This window comes from Acomys russatus, chromosome 25 (genome assembly GCF_903995435.1).
Source record: "Acomys russatus chromosome 25, mAcoRus1.1, whole genome shotgun sequence".
Lineage (NCBI taxonomy): Eukaryota > Metazoa > Chordata > Mammalia > Rodentia > Muridae > Acomys > Acomys russatus.
The window spans coordinates 48,130,533-48,149,190 of NC_067161.1; the positions used below are offsets into that span (position 1 = coordinate 48,130,533).

Below are 18,658 nucleotides of genomic sequence, written 5' to 3' on the forward strand. Positions count from 1 at the left end.
TCTTAGGGGTAGGGGAAATAGACGGAAGAGGACTCGCAAAGGGAAAATCAAGCAGGCCCGTGCCTTCACTCTGTGTTCACAGATGTTTCCTCCCTGCCCGCTTCCTCCAAAGGGCTCTTTGGCCACAAACAAATGGGAAGTGGCTGTCAGTGTCACCTTCCCATGGGGGGTGCTAAGGTCCTAAGTAGGGTTTTGGCTGCAAATGCTGCGTGGTCTGACGACAAGGTCGTTTTGTAGCCTCGGTGGTCATATTGGAAGGTTCACATGCAAGTTCAGGGCAGCCAGAGGATGCTCCGCTCTGTACTGAGACTGGGGAGGCTTGGTGTTCATTCTTAGTCTATGGCCCTCGGTTTTCTCATCTGTAAAATGGCAAGATTGAAATCAAGTGATCGTCAAAACACCACCTCCCACTACCACGGTCTGGTTCTGAGGCTTTATCCCTGAAGCGGAAAATCTGCCACACAGCACAGCTCACTGCATAGACCGAGAAACTGCTCACACTTGAGGCTTCCCCATTGTCGCCTTCCTGGGGTAGATTTATCTCTCAGTGCCTAAAAGCTAAGTGGGTGGTGCCTTCCTTTGCATGCCTGGGACAGGCTTTCCTGTTTCCGTCATATTTGAGGCGTTAGCACGGCAGGCTGGGTATGTCTGTGAGTGCAAAGTTCTGGGAAGGAGGCTCCCATTTGTACACTGTTGAAAAGTAACAACACATACATGTGTTTATTTATACTGCGACATAATGTAACTCTTAATATTATTTAAGGATGAGGTTGCATTTGTGATTCTTATGCCTGTACCTCCTGAGTGCTGGGATTATAGGCGTGTACCACCACACATGGCTCAGGTGGTGCTGGGATACAAACTCAGCTTGCTTGCTAGGCAGGTGCTCTACCAACTGACCCACAATCCCAGTCTTTTTTTGAGACCACAAGGCTTCTGAACTCACAGTGTAGCTGAAGATGACTCCGGATTTCTAATCCTTCTGCCTCTACCTCCTTAGTGCTGAGATCCCAAGCACGTGCCTAGTTCCGAATTTTGGAGCTTGATATTGGCACTTCTCCAGCGCTCCACGGGTGTGGATTTGAGGAAGCCCCGACTCATCCTTTCCCATCTTTAGGCCATCCCTTTGATCTCAGCTGTGTTTTTCCATCCCGACTTTCTGTTCCTCTTTCAGAGGTCGTGACTTCTGATGGTTTCCCAAGTTTCTTCTGAGTTATTTTCTGAGATGTGTTCTTCCTTTGAGCTCTCAGCTTGGCATTTCCTCATCCAGAATCATCTCTCTCGCCATCCCAGCCTACTTTCTTTTCCTTCAAGGACAAGGCAAGTGGCCTGTACCTCTGCACAGAGCAAGTGGACTTCAGTGACCTCTGCACCTTTTCCCGATGGCAGGCAGGTTTTCTTCCTTTTTTGTGACCGACCCATGGCTTCCTACACACATACACACACACACACACACACACACACACACACACACACACTCCTCTGCTCACTTTCCAATCACTCAGTGACTTTCAGAACCAATGAGCAGCAGCCTGCCCAAACCCCTCCCATCTCCCTTTGCTCCTGCTCCCCAGTTTCCTATGAACTTTTAGGCTTCAGTGGTGGGTAGAGAGGGAAGGGTAGGTGCCTGCTCTAGGTGTGCTCAGAGGGATGACAACTAGGGCATCCGATCACTGCAAACCCTGTCCCTTGGGTTAGAGACCAGGACTGGTGCAGGCAGGACACAGGAGGAGGCACACAGGTGGTGAAGCAGGAAGTGCTGTTTCTCTTCCACAGCTCACCCTTGGTCTGAGGGACATCTTTCTCCATCCCTCTGCTGACCTAGTGGTTCCTGAGTGGTTTCTCTGATTGTCTCTGTTCCTTCCAAGATTGGGTAAATGCTTCCTCATTTCTTTTCTTCTATTTGCTAACTCCACAGTGAGTCGGCGGCACGCTGACAGGCATTCCCGGAGCGGCCTCAGCACCTTTACCACCGGCTTCTCTTGCCATTTTCTTCGTTGTCCCTTTACTTCCCTATAGTGACTCAGAGCTGTGCATCTCCAGGGAGCGCAGGGTTGGTTTTCTGGGATTACACAAACAGCCAAAGACCATTTTCTACATGTGTCAGGCTGCTTTCTGCGCAGCCTGAGTGTTTCCGAACGCGTACTGAGTTTCGAAGGGAGGACCCGCAGGGTAATTTTAGATCACATCGCAGTGACAGCTTTCGGTTGTATTTATTTTCATGTGTAATAGGAAAAATAGAAAAGCGCAAATCATATCCTTGATTTCTTAGCTGTTATTATTGCTTAGTCTTGGGCTAAATTTAAGTCGTCTGTAAGTTAGTTAAAAAATATTGAGAAGACTGGGGGTGTGGCTTGCTTAACAAGTACATGGCCCCAGAATCCATGCCCAACATTGCTTTTTCTTTTTTTAAATAAATGGCTGTTGCTATGGCACAGGGGTGTGACAATATGTGACAACAGGCTAAACATGACTGCAGCTGGGAGACACTGGGCTGGGAAACACTTTAGAGTCATGACTGTTGGGAAGTGAGGATCTAATTCAGGTGGATGGGCTTGGTAGCAGTCTCCTTTTCCCACCGAGCCATCTCTCTGGTTATGGTGTGTGGGGGGGTTAAAACTGACCACCATTTCTGATATGTTCACTCAGTGTTGATAATCTTGTATGGTGTGGATACACAGAACCTCCTACATGCTGCATACAGGAACTTGGTTGCCTGTCCCTCAACCTCTGCCCTGCAGACCCTGAGGCTGGAGCCTGCACTCCTTGTGGCCTTTGTTTGTTTGTTTGTTTGTTTGTTTTCTCTGCCCACTGGAAGCTTATCTCAGTGTCTCCTCTTTGCATCCCATCTGGGCCTTGAATCAGTTTCTAGTCCATGCTTCTCTTTCCAATATAAGCAGGGGCCACGCCCTCTGGGTATCAGAGAGTGTATGCTCAGACAAGAAGGATAAACCACGCCTGCTGGAATCCCTTGTTTGGTTTCTGAGACACTATCAGAACTGGAATGCATTAAGTCCCCTTGTAGCCCCTGAGCATTGAGCCCTGGGCGAGGAGAGAGGAAAATGGCACAGAGACCTGCTTCTTGCCTCTAAGAGTCTCCTGTGTCTCAGGTTTAACTCCCCCATCCTTCCTTATGAGCCCTGAATCCACCTACAGGATCTGGCCACTCTCTTTCCACATGCTACCAGCTCCACATGTCAAGAGCCAGACTGACCTCCGCTGCCCGCGTGGAACACTGTGGGTGTGCAGCCTCCAGGTTCTGGTAACGCACTCTGAACTTGGATCTAGAGCCGACAAACACCATGCCTCCCTCACTCCTGAACTGGTTCCCATCCTTGCTTGGACCCCTGGGTTCACAGTGCTGGCTTTTCCCAGTTGACTTTGGAGTCAGCTTCACTTCCTCCCACTGCCCTCATCCCATTGGATACCCATGTGCTTTGTGTTTCTTACATCATGTCCCTGGCACTTGGGTTAAGCCCTTCCTTTTTATTCCCACTGTGGGGCGAGTTCTTTATCTTCTCAGAACCCTCCCTCCATCCTCCCAGCCCACAGTGATCCCGCCCTCCCTGGATTCTGAAAGCACTTATTGTCTCCAGACTTAGCCCTTTTGGCATGGCTGCAGTCTGTCTTGAAAGCTGTTTCTCTCCCCCCACTCCCCACCCCCGTCTGTGACTTATCTTTATCTTCCAAATTTTGAGAGTCCTGCACTTCTGTAATAGTGCCTGTATCTTTTGTAGCACGGGGAAGGGATAATTTAGCAACTACTACCTGGTCCACTGGTCATGTAACCCAGGGGCCACATGTAAGAGTGGGCGTGTCTAAGACCCTAGACCCTGGAGACTGCACGGTGCTGAATAATTTCTTCCTTCATGACTATGAGGCATTTAGGAAAAGTGAGTCATCCCCATAGCCAGATGTTCCTCCTTATTAATGATCATTACAACACAACACGATTCATCCTGCAGAGGGCAAAAGCCAAGTGGACTATTTTGGTTGCTAGTTTTCAACTCAACTGAAACAAAGAACAATACCTTGTAGGTCAGCCTTATGTAGCTCTATGAAAATGATCACTGGTCTTTTGCTTTTGAATCATGAGCTCCCTGCTGTCTCTCCGCTGTGCCTGTGGCCCCGAATGTAGACATCTACCTGATTACAGATGCCAAACAGACAGCCCATTAGTTTGCACCTCACCACCAACCTTTAAGAAAAGAGAACCATTAATAAAACAAAACTCAAGTGACTTCCCAGATGAAACTCAGAATCCTGTTATAGATAATGATGTTGTACCAGAGTCTTTCAGAGCCTAGGAGATTAGGTTAGGCGAATCCTGAAAAATAAAGCCTTCAGGACTCATGCATTCTGCTTAGCCCAGGTCAGAGCAGATTTCATGGTTTACAGTGGCCCAGAGAGGTATCTAGCCAGGAGATGGCAGCCATACTGCCTTTGTAGTGGCAGACAGCCATAACTGTATGGACAGTGGTGCGCTGTTGCTTGTGAATGTATCTGCTTCTCTGTGGAACACAAAGCCAAGATGGCACTAATAACAACAGCCTTAAAACGGTGCCCCTTTTGCCATTATAAGGCCAAGAAGCGTCCATGGCCACTGTGACTCCACAAAGCTTGAGGAACTAGAAAAGGTGATGTCTGTCCAGGTCTAACTGCAGCTTTGCTTTTAGTGGCAGTGGGTGGGAGCCTGCTTCCAAGAGCACGGGAGCGCCGTGATTTTATGCACGCATTTGTACCACAAAGCTAAGGGCTTGAGTTCCCCACCAACCTCTCCCCTGGTCTAACTCCATCCCTGGGTGACGATCCAGTTTGTTTAATTCTATAAGAAGACCCAGTCAGGGAATGCAGTTCATGGTGGAGTGCTTGCCTAACATGTAGCAGGTCCTGAGTTCAATTCCTAGCACAGAAAAAAAAAAAAATCAGTTGCTGAAATACCAGAGTTTGTAGCAGAAAGTTAACACAGAAATATGACTTAAGTGCTAAATCTTCGATGGCTCCAGAAGGCTTCAATTTATTTATTTGTCTGTCTGTGTATGTGCGCGTGTGCACGTGTATGCGTGTGTGTGTGTGTGTGTGTGTGTGTGTGTGTGTGTGATGGCATGCCTGTAGAAGTCAGAGGACAAGCACAGGTGTGAGTCCTTGCCCTTCACCCCACTTGAGATGCCATTTGAGATGTTTGTCATTCCTTATCTCAGGCTACTTGGCCCACAACCTTCCAGGAGCTTCCAGCTTTCCTGTCTGTCTTCTATCTTGCCTGGAGCCTCTGTGGCTATACTCTATAGTGTGATTTGGTTTTCTTGAGTTTTGGAGATCCAAACCTAGGCTCTGATGCTAGTTCAACAAGCGTCCTCCCCATGGAGCTGGCTCTCCAGCTTCCAGAAGGCTTCTAAATGGAATATCAGATTCACTGGGGATCCGGGTCCCTACCTAATCTGTTTAGGTGGTGGATACAGTATTGCTCTTGGGCCCAGCTCCGTCCTCATTTACAGTCGTTGGTGGTGAGTGAAGATCGAAGGCCAAGGCCAGAGGTGAGTTACACACAATGGCCCTTTCTGAAAATTCTCCGTTCTTTCCACATTGGCTTTTATCAGGCCTTGGGCTCACACAGCTGGAACTGGGGCCCAGGCCAGAGCTCTGACTTAAGTTTGGGAAGAAGTTGGCTAAAACTTCTCCTAGCAGGGATAAGGCAGGCCCACGGAGTCCTGTCTAAAATGCAGTAGACAAAGGTGCCCTTGTTCATGGGCCTAGGGGTGGGAGTCATCTGGTCAGTGACACAGTCTTGGCCATTGTATGCTGTGACCTAGGCCAATTTTTTTTTTTTTTTTTTTTTTTAAGCTGAGAAATGGGGAGGAGAGAGTCCTCTAGAAATTGTATCTGGAAAGGCCCGCATGAGTTGTTGATTTCCCAACAGGCACTGGAGCAGATTTGGGAGGAACTGTGCAATGTAGTGGGTTCTTTGTGAAAGAACAGTGATGACAGTGATGAGAAAAGCCACAGGAACATCCCCCAGGGTGCTCAGAGCCCTGGCCCTGGGGCAGCTGCTTGCTTTAAGCTCGCTTTCCCCAGAGGGTGCCATGCACAACAAGACGCCCGGAGCCCGGTCCTGATCCTGAGGCTTCAGACCAGCCCACGGGTCTCTCCCATAGCAGCACCTCTTAAGGACCAGCTAGCCACTCATGGTAAGAACGGCTCCTGTAGAAGCACACTTCACCTGCCCTTTCTGTGGGTCGTGAAAAATACCTTCAGTGGTGCAGAGAGGAAAACCCTGTGAGACTTGGGTACTACCTTGTGAGTCTGGAAGGTCTGTGGACCCTGGGCCAGGAGGCACCGCTCAGGTGTCCAAGACATGAGAAGAAAGAGCGGGGTGTGGGCCAAGTGTAAATGATGGGGTTTGGGGCGGGGCTGGGGAGCTGTATGGAGAGATGGGAGAAGGAGAGTTTGTAGAGGGAAGGTTCACCTGGGACAGGTAGTTGAAGGCACGTGATGGAGACGAGAGCTGCTGTGGATTTATTTATAGTTTTTACACCATTCTTTTTGTAACTCTTTCTAAATATAAAGCATGGCTTCTTCCTGCCCATCTGGTTCCTCCTCCATGGCCCAGATTTACCGGGAAGGTTCTAAGGTATAAGATCTAGGAAGTAACTGTAAAGCCTCTGCGTTACAGGAAGGTAAAGGGAGCCTTTGGGTGTCTCAGCACCGGTGATACCTGACGCGGTTTCAAGCTTGCCTGATGTCTCCTTTAAGTTTGGTGGTGGCAGCTTTTCTAAGGTATGAGAATAGAAAGCCTTGCTCTGCTGACCTCTGAGCCTGGATGTCAAAGGTCACCTTTCCTATGATCTGCCCCCCTAGCCTAGAATGCTGTGTGACCCCTGCTGCCAAGGGAGTCACACAGCTGTGAGGTCCAGTGCAGGTGGCAAGCCTCATCATCCGCTGCATGGAGTTTTCCTCCACCTCGCTGGGCCACTAAGCACTCCTGATTTTGGTGTTCTTTCCCAGAAGCCTGAACTGGGACCAGGAGAAGGTGGTAGCCCTGGCTACCCAAGAGTGTCCTTGAACTGAGATCCCTGACTTCCCAAGACTATGTATAAGAGGCTTTGTAATGATGATCAGGTGTCCTAATGGTCTGGGGGTGGGGGGGGGGGAGCTTTGACCCACAGACTCAATGCTGGGGCAAGACCGAGACTCTGCATTCCTAGCTACCTTTGTGCTGTCAGTACAGAGGGCCACCCTTGGAGAATTATTGCTGGAAGGATCACAGGCTAAACTATCATGTTATAACCAAGAGAGGATGGCCAGGAGCAGACTGTAGGATGCTGCCGGGCCTGGTTGAGAGCTGAGAGGGAAGGGGGCGTGGCTAACAGAGAGAATGGGCACTAGTAGGTATGCTGAGAGCTAGGAAGAGCTCAAGGCAAACTTGCGGCAGTGTGGGACATGAAGGACACTGGACCACTGCTGGAGTGTACCTAAGCTGAAATGGACTGTGGGTCTGGGGTGTAAGGTGAAGGGTAAACTGCATGTGCTCATTTCTTAGATGACAGGCAGGTTAGTTCTACTGGAGCCCTCCTAGGACATGTACAGATGAACTCTGACCTCTGGATGTCACACTGGTGGGTCCTTGAGAGAGGCTTTCACAGAGAAAGGGTAGGCACGGGCCTTTTAGGACAGCACTCAGCGTGGTGACATGCAATCCTAAGAGGCTGGGCATGGGCAGCGTTTAAGAAGAGGTCCATGCTTCTGAGTCACATGTCTGTACAGGAATTACAGGAATATGACTCCTCCGCCCCTCTACACAAATGGCACATCCTTAAAACAGATATCCTAGCATTTAGAATCATTGAGCACTAGATGATATCTGTTCAAAATAAACCCTCGCAGACCATCTGGCCCAACTTCCACATTTTGAGAGATGAAGAAATCAAGGCCTCCCAACGGAGATGAAGCAGGTTGCTTAAGATCTCAAAGCAAGGCTGCTACTGCTTCTAACATGGCCCCCGGCATGCAGTGCATGTTCTGTGTGCCTCTTGCAGTGTTAAGACTTGGTGGTGTATCCAGAACGTCCATGGTAAGGTCTTGGCAGCTACTGTCTGTCTGGTTCTTATGCGTCTCTAGCAGTGGACTCAAAAGCACAACCAAGTAGGGTTGGGAGGATCCCACCCATTACTGACTCTGGAAACTGCCCTTTCATTTTCATCTCCCTGCAAGCTAGTGTTTCAGAACCAATTAGGGGTGCCGGGCGTCTCTGAACAGAACGGCTGTGAGCGCAAGCAGTTGGCGCTGCGGAGTAACTAGAACACGTCTCCATGGTGAGACTGGCAACTTCCGCTTTCTTTCGGTGCCTGTGGGCTGCTGCAGCCCACAAGCAGTGACCACAAAGTCAGGCCAGCTGGATGGCGGCCACAGCTGGCAGGCAGCGTGCCTGCCTTTACTCCCTAATGAGGCACAGTTGGCCTGTCGTTAAAACGGCACCAGCTCCCCCAAAGAAGCCTCCTTGTGTCCCCAGAGCATCTGCAGGGACAGGGCAGTCCCTCACCCTGAAGTTCCTTTCCAGTGGGCAGCTGCTTTGCATGTAGTACTGAGCCTGTGACCAGTAGAGACATCAGCCTTCAACTCCCTTCCTTACTTCTCAACAACTTCTTGGATTATGGTTATTATTAATGCGTTTTAAAGGGATTTTATTCTTATTTACTTTCATATTTTTATTATGTGTGTATGTGTTGGGGTGGGTGGGTGGTGGTTGTGTATACATGAGTGCAAAGTGCATTCAGTGTTGGATGTTGGATCCCCAGGAGCTTGAGTTCCGGGTGGTTGTGTGCTGCCCAGTGTGAGTGCTGGTAACTGAGTTTGGGTGCTCTGCAAGAGCGGTATGTGTTGTTAGCCACTGGGGCATCTCTCTAGCCTCCTGTGTAACACGTTAACTTTTAAAAATTACATTTTATTTATTTTATGTGCATGCATGCCTGTATGGGTAGGTATGTACACACACGTGTGCCCTGGCATGGGTGGAAGACAGAGGCAACTTACAAAAGTCCGTTCTGCTTCTCCACTGTGAGAATCTCAGGGACGGAACTCAACTCGTCAAGCTTGATCGGTGTCCTCCGTTGCCTGCTGAGCCATCGTTATAATTGACACGTAATTGTCCATATTTATGGGGCATAATGTTAACGATCATATCAGAGTGATTGGCCTATCCGTCAACTCAGCTGAGTATCACTTCTTTGTGTTGGCAATGTTAAAAAGCCTCTCTGTCAGCTGTTTTGAAATATTCAATTAATTGCTGTCAACCATAGCTGTTCTACCATGCTGCGGTCCATTAAAAGGTACCGTTCTACCCACCTGCACCCTTGCATGTTCTTAACATTGCTTCCACCCCTCTCTTCCCCACATCCTTCCCGGGCTCCACAACCTCCTTATTTTCTACTTTGAAATCAAGTTTTTAGCTTTTGCATACACTTCTGACCTTCTTACATCCATTTTGAGTGGAAGAGAGTGCTTAGTAAATTGGATTATGGGATCTTTCTTGAGAGGTGTAACAACTTGAGTAAAGTCCAGAAACAGCAGCAAAAAGGCATTTTGGAGCATTGTAAATTTAATGATAAAGGTGGGATGTCGGGGAGGGCATAAGTTTTGTATAGTACCTATCTGTTCTTCCCCTAACAGTGTTGGCAAGGCTCTCTTGTCTCCTTTTGCAAAGGGAAATTTGACCAGAAATCACAAAGGTAGATTTTACCCTACCAGGTAAACAGTCCCTAAAGTGTCCTTCGAAGTTACCCCATGGGGCTGGAGACAGAAAAATCTAGGATGTCATTGCCCTCTGGGATGTTCATCAAGGTCACTGACCTCAAGAAGAAAAGCACTGAACTCTAGGCCAGCTCTTCTTTTAACAAAATGGGACATTTTAAAGACTGATTGGTCACTGACAGTGATAGAGTGATAACCTCTGACACAACCAGTCTCTGTGTCAGACCCAGGGTAGCAGATGCAGTCGGCTGCATCTGGTACGTCGGTCTTGTGTTTCATGTACAATATTTGTGACTTCACTTTACCATATTGGCATCTTGAGTACTGTTTTGTTTGGAGTTTCTAAACTTGTTTTGGGCAGTGGGGTGGGGGTAGTGGGGGTGGGGGGGGCCACTGAACCCAGCCTCTTGAAGTGCTTGGCAGGTGTACTGCCACAGAGCCAGCCAAACTGTCACTCTACACAGAGCGCGCGCACACGCGCGCGCGCGCGCGCACGCACACACACACACACACACACACACACACACACACCACACATCAATTCTAAGTCAGATTTGGCTGAGGAAATGGACAGATGTCAGATGTTAATATAAAAAAATCTGAAACCTTTTCGTCATGAGAGACCAAATGAATGTGAAGGTAAGGATAATAAAAATAACATTTTGTGGACACCCGTGTTCCTGGGAAGGAAGTCTCTGTGCTTTTGTTCATGTCCTTGCTGCTTTTTACAAGCTGAGGTGAACATTTAAATGCCTTTGTAGGTCCCTGATGGTAGTTCTGGGCTCTATTATGAAAGGTTTCTCCTGGGTCCTAAAACCCTCATCTTAAGGCCTATGACCATGTCATTTTATAGGTAAGGGAGCCAAGGCCACAGGAAGCACACACACTGAACTCATTTTGGAACACTGACTCCTTATGCCTGGGGCCACCATGATTCCTGCTAATGCTTCAGTCATCTGCAACTAGAGGTAGACAGCGAGAGGAGGAAAATGAGAGTGGTCCAGCCTCTTTGGGTGCTGCTAGGTATAAGATGGAAGAGAATGTGCCCATCTTCACAGCCTAGGAACTGGGGAATCGGATAACAGTTGATGCAGAGGTTTGAGTCTGATAGCACGTGTGGACATGTTAAGGGAAGGAAGCCTGAAGAGGTGGAAGGGCATAGTGGCGCACGCCTTTAATCCCAGCACTTGGGAGGCAGAGGCAGGCGGAATGCTGTGAGTTCGAGGCCAGCCTGGTCTACAAAGAGTCCAGGACAGCCAAGGCTACACAGAGAGACCCTGTCTCAAAAAACAAAAACAAAAAGAAAGAAAGAAAAAAGGAGAGGTGGAAAGTTGTTAGGTCACGGGGATGTGGTCCCCCCAGAAGCGATTAATGCTGGTCTCCTTGAGCAAGTTAGTTCTTACCAAAGACTTGTGATAGAACTGAGATGCCCCACGGGTCCGGTCCTTTCTGCTTACCACCTTTCTCTTTCTGTTTCTCCACTATGCTGTGACTTCAGCGTGCCGCTTCCTCTGGCCTCCAAAACCGTGGGTCAAACAAACCTTCCTTTCTTCTTTAAATACCTCACCTCAAGGTGTCTTGTTACATCAATACAAAATGATGCATAACATCACCCATTCTTCCACAGCTAAAACCACAGAAGCTGGACCAGACTTCCAGGAGCAGACTGCCTTGCCTTTTTAAATGATTCTGAAAGCATCACAGACACGAGCAGGCAGACAAGCTTTCTCTGGGTACCCCTCCGTCCCAGAAAAAGGCTTCAAAGATGGAGAAAGAGTCCCAGCCTACTGCTAGAGGAAGTTCTGTTTTCAGGAGTATGTGTTGGATGCCTCCTCCCCTCAGGTCCTGTGCCCTCTCCAACCTCTGGAAGAGGCAGGAGCAACCCTTACATCAACAGCAGAGCTGTGCTACTTGGTCATTGCTGAAGTTCTGCTAGAGGATGCAAAAGAAACAATGTTTTTCATCTGACATTATCCTATGTCGTGGCACTGGACAGGTGCCAGCACCAGAGAGGACCAGCCAGCTCAGGCAAGAGAAGTAGTCAGGCATTCTGGGCTTGGGTTGCCTATTAATTAACCCAGAGCCCAATTAATCAGCCTTGCATAGCACATCTACAGGTTCCATGACACTAAGACTGATGGTCTTGGTAGCTTCTTGTTAAAAACTGGAGGCGGACCTATGCATATGCCCACTTTCTACACAGCGACCAGCCAGAGGTGCTTACAAGACACAGGCTCACTCAGACCCAGCCCAGGTTAAAGCATCACCGGCCTTTACTGAGGGCTTTTCTGAGCTTCAGCTGTGGCAACATAAACAGAAGGCAACAGGAGTGGGAAAGGAGGTGTTTGGAGAGCCCTGGCTTCCTGCTGTGTTTTCCCTTGGTCCCAGCTTGTCCAACCTGGGTGGATTCCCGGACTTAGAATCTCCTGTAGAAACTGACTACCAACACTGTAGTTGGGAAACTTCAGCCTTTGGGAAAGAGATGATGAGACACCAAATGCCAAGGGATGAAAGAGCCAACTGAGCAGTGTCTGGTGGCTTTGCTGGTTGTTACCTGTGTAGCTTAGCCATCAGCTTGGCTAGCCTTGAACTTGTCATCCTCCTGCATCAGCCACCCACGTGGTAGGATTACAGGTGTGTACCACCATGCCTCGGAAAGAGAATTCTCTTTAGGAAATTTGTATTGTTACTTGTGTGTTTTAAACAGGTTCTGTACAAAGAAAACTGGAAAAGGTCTATCTAGTTCGTGGTTTTGGAGGTCTGGAAGTATAGCACGCCTGTCAGCCCCTGATAAGGCCTTATACTAAGTCATAGTATGAGGGATGTTATCTGGAGGATGAGTGTGTGTGTGTGTGTGTGTGTGTGTGTGTGTGTGTGTGTGTGTGTGTGTCAGAGACCGACAGACAGCAAGACAGAGACAGAGAGAGGTGTCACCAATGAAAGAAGCAAGAAAAGCCAACTGAGAAAACCAGTCTCCTTAAAACAACCAATCCAATCCCAAGGTACCTAATCCAGCCTCAGGAGACAGGTGTGGTCCTCCTAAAGACCTGCTGGTCCTCCACTACACCCTACCTCTTAAAAGTCCTACCCCCTTTCAGTATCATTCCACTTGGGGACTGTGCTTTCAGAAAGTGAAACTTTAGGAGACAAAGCAGAGCAGATGGGATGGAAGAATAGGAGCCTATTTCTGACTTTTTTGCCTCTTGATAATCTCTGGTGTTACTTGTCACTTGTCTTTACCCTCAGACAACAACAATTTGTGAACTTAATTCTATAACTAAACTATTCAAACAACAATTTGCAAGCTTAATTGAATCTATAATTATGCATGTGTGTGTGTGTGTGTGTGTGTGTAGTGCATATGTCTGGTGTGTGTAGGGAGGTCAGAGGACACACTTTCTCAGTCAGTTCCTGCCTTCCACCTTGTTGAGGGTGGGATTCTCTTGTCTTGGCCACAGAACTGCATATTTCACGTTTGCTAGTTTCCTTGCTTAGAGTTTCCGTTGCTGTGATAAAACGCCGTAACCAGAAGCAGTTTGGGGAGGAAAGGGTTTATTTCATCATCAGGGCAGGAACTCAAAGCAGGAACCTGGAGGCAGGGACTGAAGAAGATGTCATGGGGGAGTGCTGCTCACTGGTTAGCTCCCTGTGGCTTGTTCAGCCTGCTTTCTTATACAGCAGGATTACCAGCCGAGGGCTGGCATCACCCACAGTGAGATGGGCCCACCCACAGGGATCATTAATCAACAAAATGCCCAACAGATTTGCCTCTATGCCTCTGTCAATTGAGAATTCTTCTCAGGTTACTCTAACTTGTGCTAAGTTGCTATAAAACTGACCAGCACACTGGCCCACGACCTTTTGGCAATTCTTCTGCCTCTGTCACCCACCTTGCTGTAGAGATGCTAGGATTACAGATGCATGCCACCACATGCAACTTTTTATGTGGGTCCCTGGGTTTGAACTAGGGTTGTCGGGCTTGTGTGGCTAAGACATTTAGTAACTGAGCCATCTCCCTGGCTCTTCTCATATCATTTTTATGCATGCATAAGCTCATGTGCTCACCTGTGGGCACATGCAAGCACATGTGGAGGTCACAGGCTGATATCCAGGGGCCCTTACTCCTTTGCTTCTCCTCGTCTTTAGACTCTGTTCAGTCCACTGGTTGGCCAGTTCCTGGGATCTGCCTGTCTCCTCCAAGCGCTGAAATGACGCTCTGCAGCAGCTATGCTTGACTCTTGCATGATCTCTAGGGCTCTGAACTCAGGGCCTCATGCCTTGCAGGGCAAGTGCTTCCCCCACTCAGCCCCACTAGCAAGTGCTCTCAGCGGCCAGCCTAAGTCCTTTGACGATGAAGCCTTCCTCTTTCTTCACACTGAATCCTCCTAAACTTTCAGATGTGGGAGAACATCTTCTAAGCACTCTGTGGCCACAGGTTCCAGCTCCTGCTCTTTGAGAATATTTGGGAGGGAAATTCTACTTCTACTGATCACATGTGGAGTTTACCACCACCATTCCCTAAGCACTGTGTGTAACTGTACCACATTGACAATTTTTTTCCAGTGGCACATACTCAAGAAATACCCATGGAAGCTGGGTGGTGGTAGCACATGCCTTTAATCCCAGCACTCAGGAGGCAGAGGCAGGTGGATCTCTGTGAGTCTGAGGCCAGCTTGGCCTACAAAGCAAGCCCAGGAGAGCCAAGGCTACACAGAGAGACCCTGTCTCAAAAACTAAAAAAAACAAAAACAAACAAACAAACCAAAAAACGTGCGGCAATTTTTGCGGATGTTTTTGTTTGAGACAGGGTTGTGCTCTATAGTTCTGAATGTCCTGGAACCTTTTTTCTATTCCAGGCCTGAGATTCCCGGTATTACTCCTGCCTCTGCCTTTGAAGTCCTGGAGTTACAGGCAGAAGCCTCCGTGCCCAGCGTAGAGGTTCATTAGCATTGGCAAGGGATGCACTGAACGTAGGCTACGGTACAGTTAGACAAGGAGATCAAGCATCTAGGCATTTGAGTTTCTTGGGGGGTGGCACAAGAGGTTCTGGAACAGTCTCTTATGGATAAGCGAGGGACAATTTCCCCTTTGCTATGGAGGAAACCAGAGTGATGTTCAGCGAGTTCTTGCATATAGAAGACTATATTTCTGTCACTTTTTTTTTCCAAAAAGAAAGCTTTGCTGCATGTACAATTCTAGCCCATAATATGCCAGAGGGCTCTTTTGTTTTTCTTTGAAAAAGAGGTCCACTGGCCTTGAATGTCTTCTGCCTCCCTGTCCCGGAGGGCTGGGAGGACAGGTTTGTGCTGCTGCAGTCAGCTAAAATCCATTCTGCTTTTGTTTTGTAGTTTCTGTTTCGTTCGTTTGTTTCTTCTGCCTCAGCCTTGATGAAATGGCCACCTCAGGCCTGTTCAAAGCTCAGCTCCCAGCATTCATTCATTCATGCATGCATGCATGCATGCATGCGTTTACTCACTCAGCGTTCTGGGCACTGTGCTGAGACTGAACCGTGAACCAGAGGTGTGTGCCACTGCCTTCCTGAATCTCATCTGTAGTTTGTTCCTCTGTTTATATGGGGGCGTTAGCTCCCCGGCCCCCTTCTTCTGGCCATGTCTCTGAGCTGCTCACTTTCTGAAGAAGATGAAGATGCCACCAGAGTCTAGACTAAGGCCTATGAAAATGCCACTCTGAAAATGCAGTGTACCCCACTTCCCCCAGAGCCCTTTCCTGTGACTTACAGTTTCTAAATAGACAGGGCTGGAGAAACAGTAGACAAAGAGAGAACCAGCCAGACAAAAAGAAGATGCCCAGCATTCTTGTAGACCAAAACTTGAAGCTGGTGACATCGTTGTGTGAGAGGCAGGGCCACTGTGGGTAGATAGCTCCCTGTGGGAGTCCACCTACCATGAACAGGTGTCCAGCATAAAGATTAGCCCAGTAAGTCAGCCTATTTTTGTTTTTTGAGTGGTCTCAGTGTGTAGCCCAGGCTGGCCTTGAACTCATGAAAGTCCTTTTGTGTCAGTCTTCCAGGTACTGAGATTACACCCAGATGTGACCATCACACCTGGCCCAGGTGGGACTTGGTTTTCCTAGGGTTCTTTTGCCCCCATGGCCCCTGCTGAGTACAGAAATGAGAGTAGAGGCCACTCCTGACAAGCGTCTAGAATCACTCGGCGTGTGCTAGCAATAAACTAATTGCTAGGGCCTGAATCCTTCAAGCCTCTCCCAGCCATGTCCTGGCTACTTCTAGATGTCCAGCTGGCTACATGGCTGGGGAAGGAAGAATGTGCTGGCAAGTTCTTTGTGGAGGAGCCTTCAAGCAGTGCCAATCACAGCACTGGGCTCATTAGCAGTCATTGTCATGGCAACGGGTCTGCCAGAAAGTGGCTCGTTAGGCTGACAACTTCAGAGGTATTATATATAGATCTGGGTGTGGGGGGGGAGAGGGGGTGCAGAGCCCTGTGGATATGCCTTTCTTTAGAGCTCCTATTGCCTCTGGGTTTGGGGTGTGAGAAGACAAGGAACGGAGGACCTTAAAACTCTCTGATCCGCTGCTAAATCAAGTGTCTGGCGGCCACCGGTGAACACCTGCAGGTAGCGTTCGCTCACTGCTCTAGAAGGTAAGAGTCAGGTGCTCCTAGAAGCAACCCGCAGGTGGAGATGGTGTCCCGGCATGAACTTCAATGTGAAGTGTGGAGGAGGCTCTGGGGAGCTCAGTAGAGGGGTCGGAACTCACTGGAGGCTGTCGATAGACCCTCAAGTCTTTTCCTAAAATAGTCTGTCAGAGGGCTTGGGGTTAGGTAACAGGATCCTTCTCTTTCATGAGTAACTGAACTCAACGCCGCCTTTTTATGAATTGCATTTATTGAAATTTTAGGCTGCCTCCTGGTTTCTATCTCAGAGGTGATGGTTTGTCTCAGTTGCTCCCACTAATGCTGTATCGGAGCAGCACTCGAGTGTAGTGAGCCGAGGACTCAGGGTGCAAACTGCCTTAATCTGGTGGTGAAAGCCCTGGCGCAGGAATGTGCACGCACCAGGAGGTTTAGCTTGTGTGCTGAGCTGATCACGCTTGTTTTTTGTTTTGGGGTAATCATGTGTTTTGCTTGGCTTCATTTTTTGTTTTGTTGTTTTTGTTTGTTTGATGATTGATTTGTTGATGTTTCCTTTGGGTTTTTGTTTGCTTTGAGACAGGGTCTCACTATGTAGCCTAGCCTGGCCTCAGACTCACCAGGTAGCCCAGGCTGGCACTGGGCTGACCATGCTCTTGTCTCAGTCTCCTGAATGCTGGGGTTACAGGGGTGTTCCACCGCATCCCGATGGACCATTTCTTTTGAACTTTGGGTGGCGCCCCTTACTTGATCGCTTGCTTGCTGTTTTCCAAGGGGAGTCAGTAGCGCCATTAGGAGGAATTGGTTTTGTTGATTGTGTTTAAAATAAGGAGTTGGGGGAAGTCAGCCGACAGCCGGGGAACGAACGTGATGCCTGGGTGAGGGTGGTGATATTTTTGCGCATCTCCTGGGAAGGCATATGCTCCTTTGGAGACTGTGAGACAAGCAGGAGGTTTGGGCCTGAGCTGTCATTCCCCTTGTGGGAGTCGTATCTCAGGTGGGCAAGTACTGACATGGGTCTGAGTGTGGGCTGCTGGCAGGAGATGGGCTGAAGGTAACTTGGCATCAGGTAACTGGACAGAATTTTCTAGAAGAGAGCTAATTTTAGTTGATTGGTTTGATGGACCGACTGAGTGAAGCTTTTGTGTATTCTTGGACTGGACCCAGGGCACACTAAGTCTATGCTCTGCCAATGAGCTATACCCTCAGCCCCGAAGCGATATTCGAAAGTAGTTTGGTTTAACCATTTAATTACCTGTACAACATTGAGCACATCATTAAACCTCTGACTGTGACAGTCCTTACTTAAAAAATAGAACAAAGTATCAGTAATACAGACATCTTATAAAGGTGTGTAAAGCACTTGACCCTGAGCTTTGTGTACTACAGACATGTAGGGACAGGAATCCTTATAGTGCATAGACATCAGGCCTGTGTGCAGATCTTCCTGGAGAACCCTTCTAGACTAAGGCTCATTTGGGCTTATTTTCTACTGTTTGTTTGCTTGTTTGTTGCTATGGTAGAGATTAGATCCAGGTCCATCCACGCGCTAAGCGAACACCCTACCACCGAGCTACATTCCCTGCCTTTGGTGTTTGAAGGCAGAGTCCCACTATGTTTCTCAAACTGGCCTTGAACAGGTGAGCCTCCTGCCTCAGCCTCCTGAGTGCCAGGATTGCAGGTGTGTGACCATCTAACCTAAACTAGGATTTTGAAGTGCTCCACAAACTTCTTTATGGTGCATCTGAAGTAGGGTAAGGTACAAGTGTTTCTGCCACTCTTATTTAAAATGGCTCCAAAGTGAAAACAAAGCAAGCGTTCACCAAAAGATCGATGTATAAACAATGGTGCCATGTCTATTTGGACAATATAATATTACATAGAATGATTAGTTTAAGAATAATGTAATGCCTAGTGTGATACCGTGGGTGACTTTTACACCTATTTGGAACGGGGACAAAAGGCTGACGCCTTCTCTCATATCAGCAGAGTACGAACGTTTGTGTGCAGCTAAGCGTGAAACCTGGGAAGGACTGAAACCTGACCTTGCGTTCTGGTCTGGGGATGGCTCCTGTCAGAGGCAGAGCCAGGGTTTTATAGCTCCAGCAGAGACAACCTGAGTACTGCACTCAAGATTCCTCCCCTCACAGGACCCCCTCACTACCACCCACCCTGCTCTGCTCCTTCCGATCGTGTCTGTTCTGGGTTTTGTGGCCCTACTGTGGCACCTCGGCTCTTCCTTCCTCTTCCCATGGGAAGGAGGCAATAGAGCTGAGGAGAGGAGCCACAAGGGCCAGGGAAAGGAA

The 18,658-nt window shown here is 48.5% G+C and overlaps 1 protein-coding gene across 7 annotated transcripts in view; it reads left to right on the forward strand.

The window, feature by feature from the left end:
* The window catches only part of Gas7 (growth arrest specific 7), a 218,733-nt gene that overhangs the window by 116,560 nt on the left and 83,515 nt on the right, over positions 1–18,658 (forward strand). Inside the window, exon 1 of one of the 7 annotated variants that reach the window (XM_051168030.1) lies at positions 16,203–16,364. The exons of the other annotated variants lie outside the window; for them this stretch is intronic. The gene's annotated coding sequence lies outside the window, so the exon portion shown is untranslated. Of the gene's footprint in view, positions 1–16,202; positions 16,365–18,658 lie in introns of those variants that run through there. 7 annotated transcript variants of the gene reach the window in all.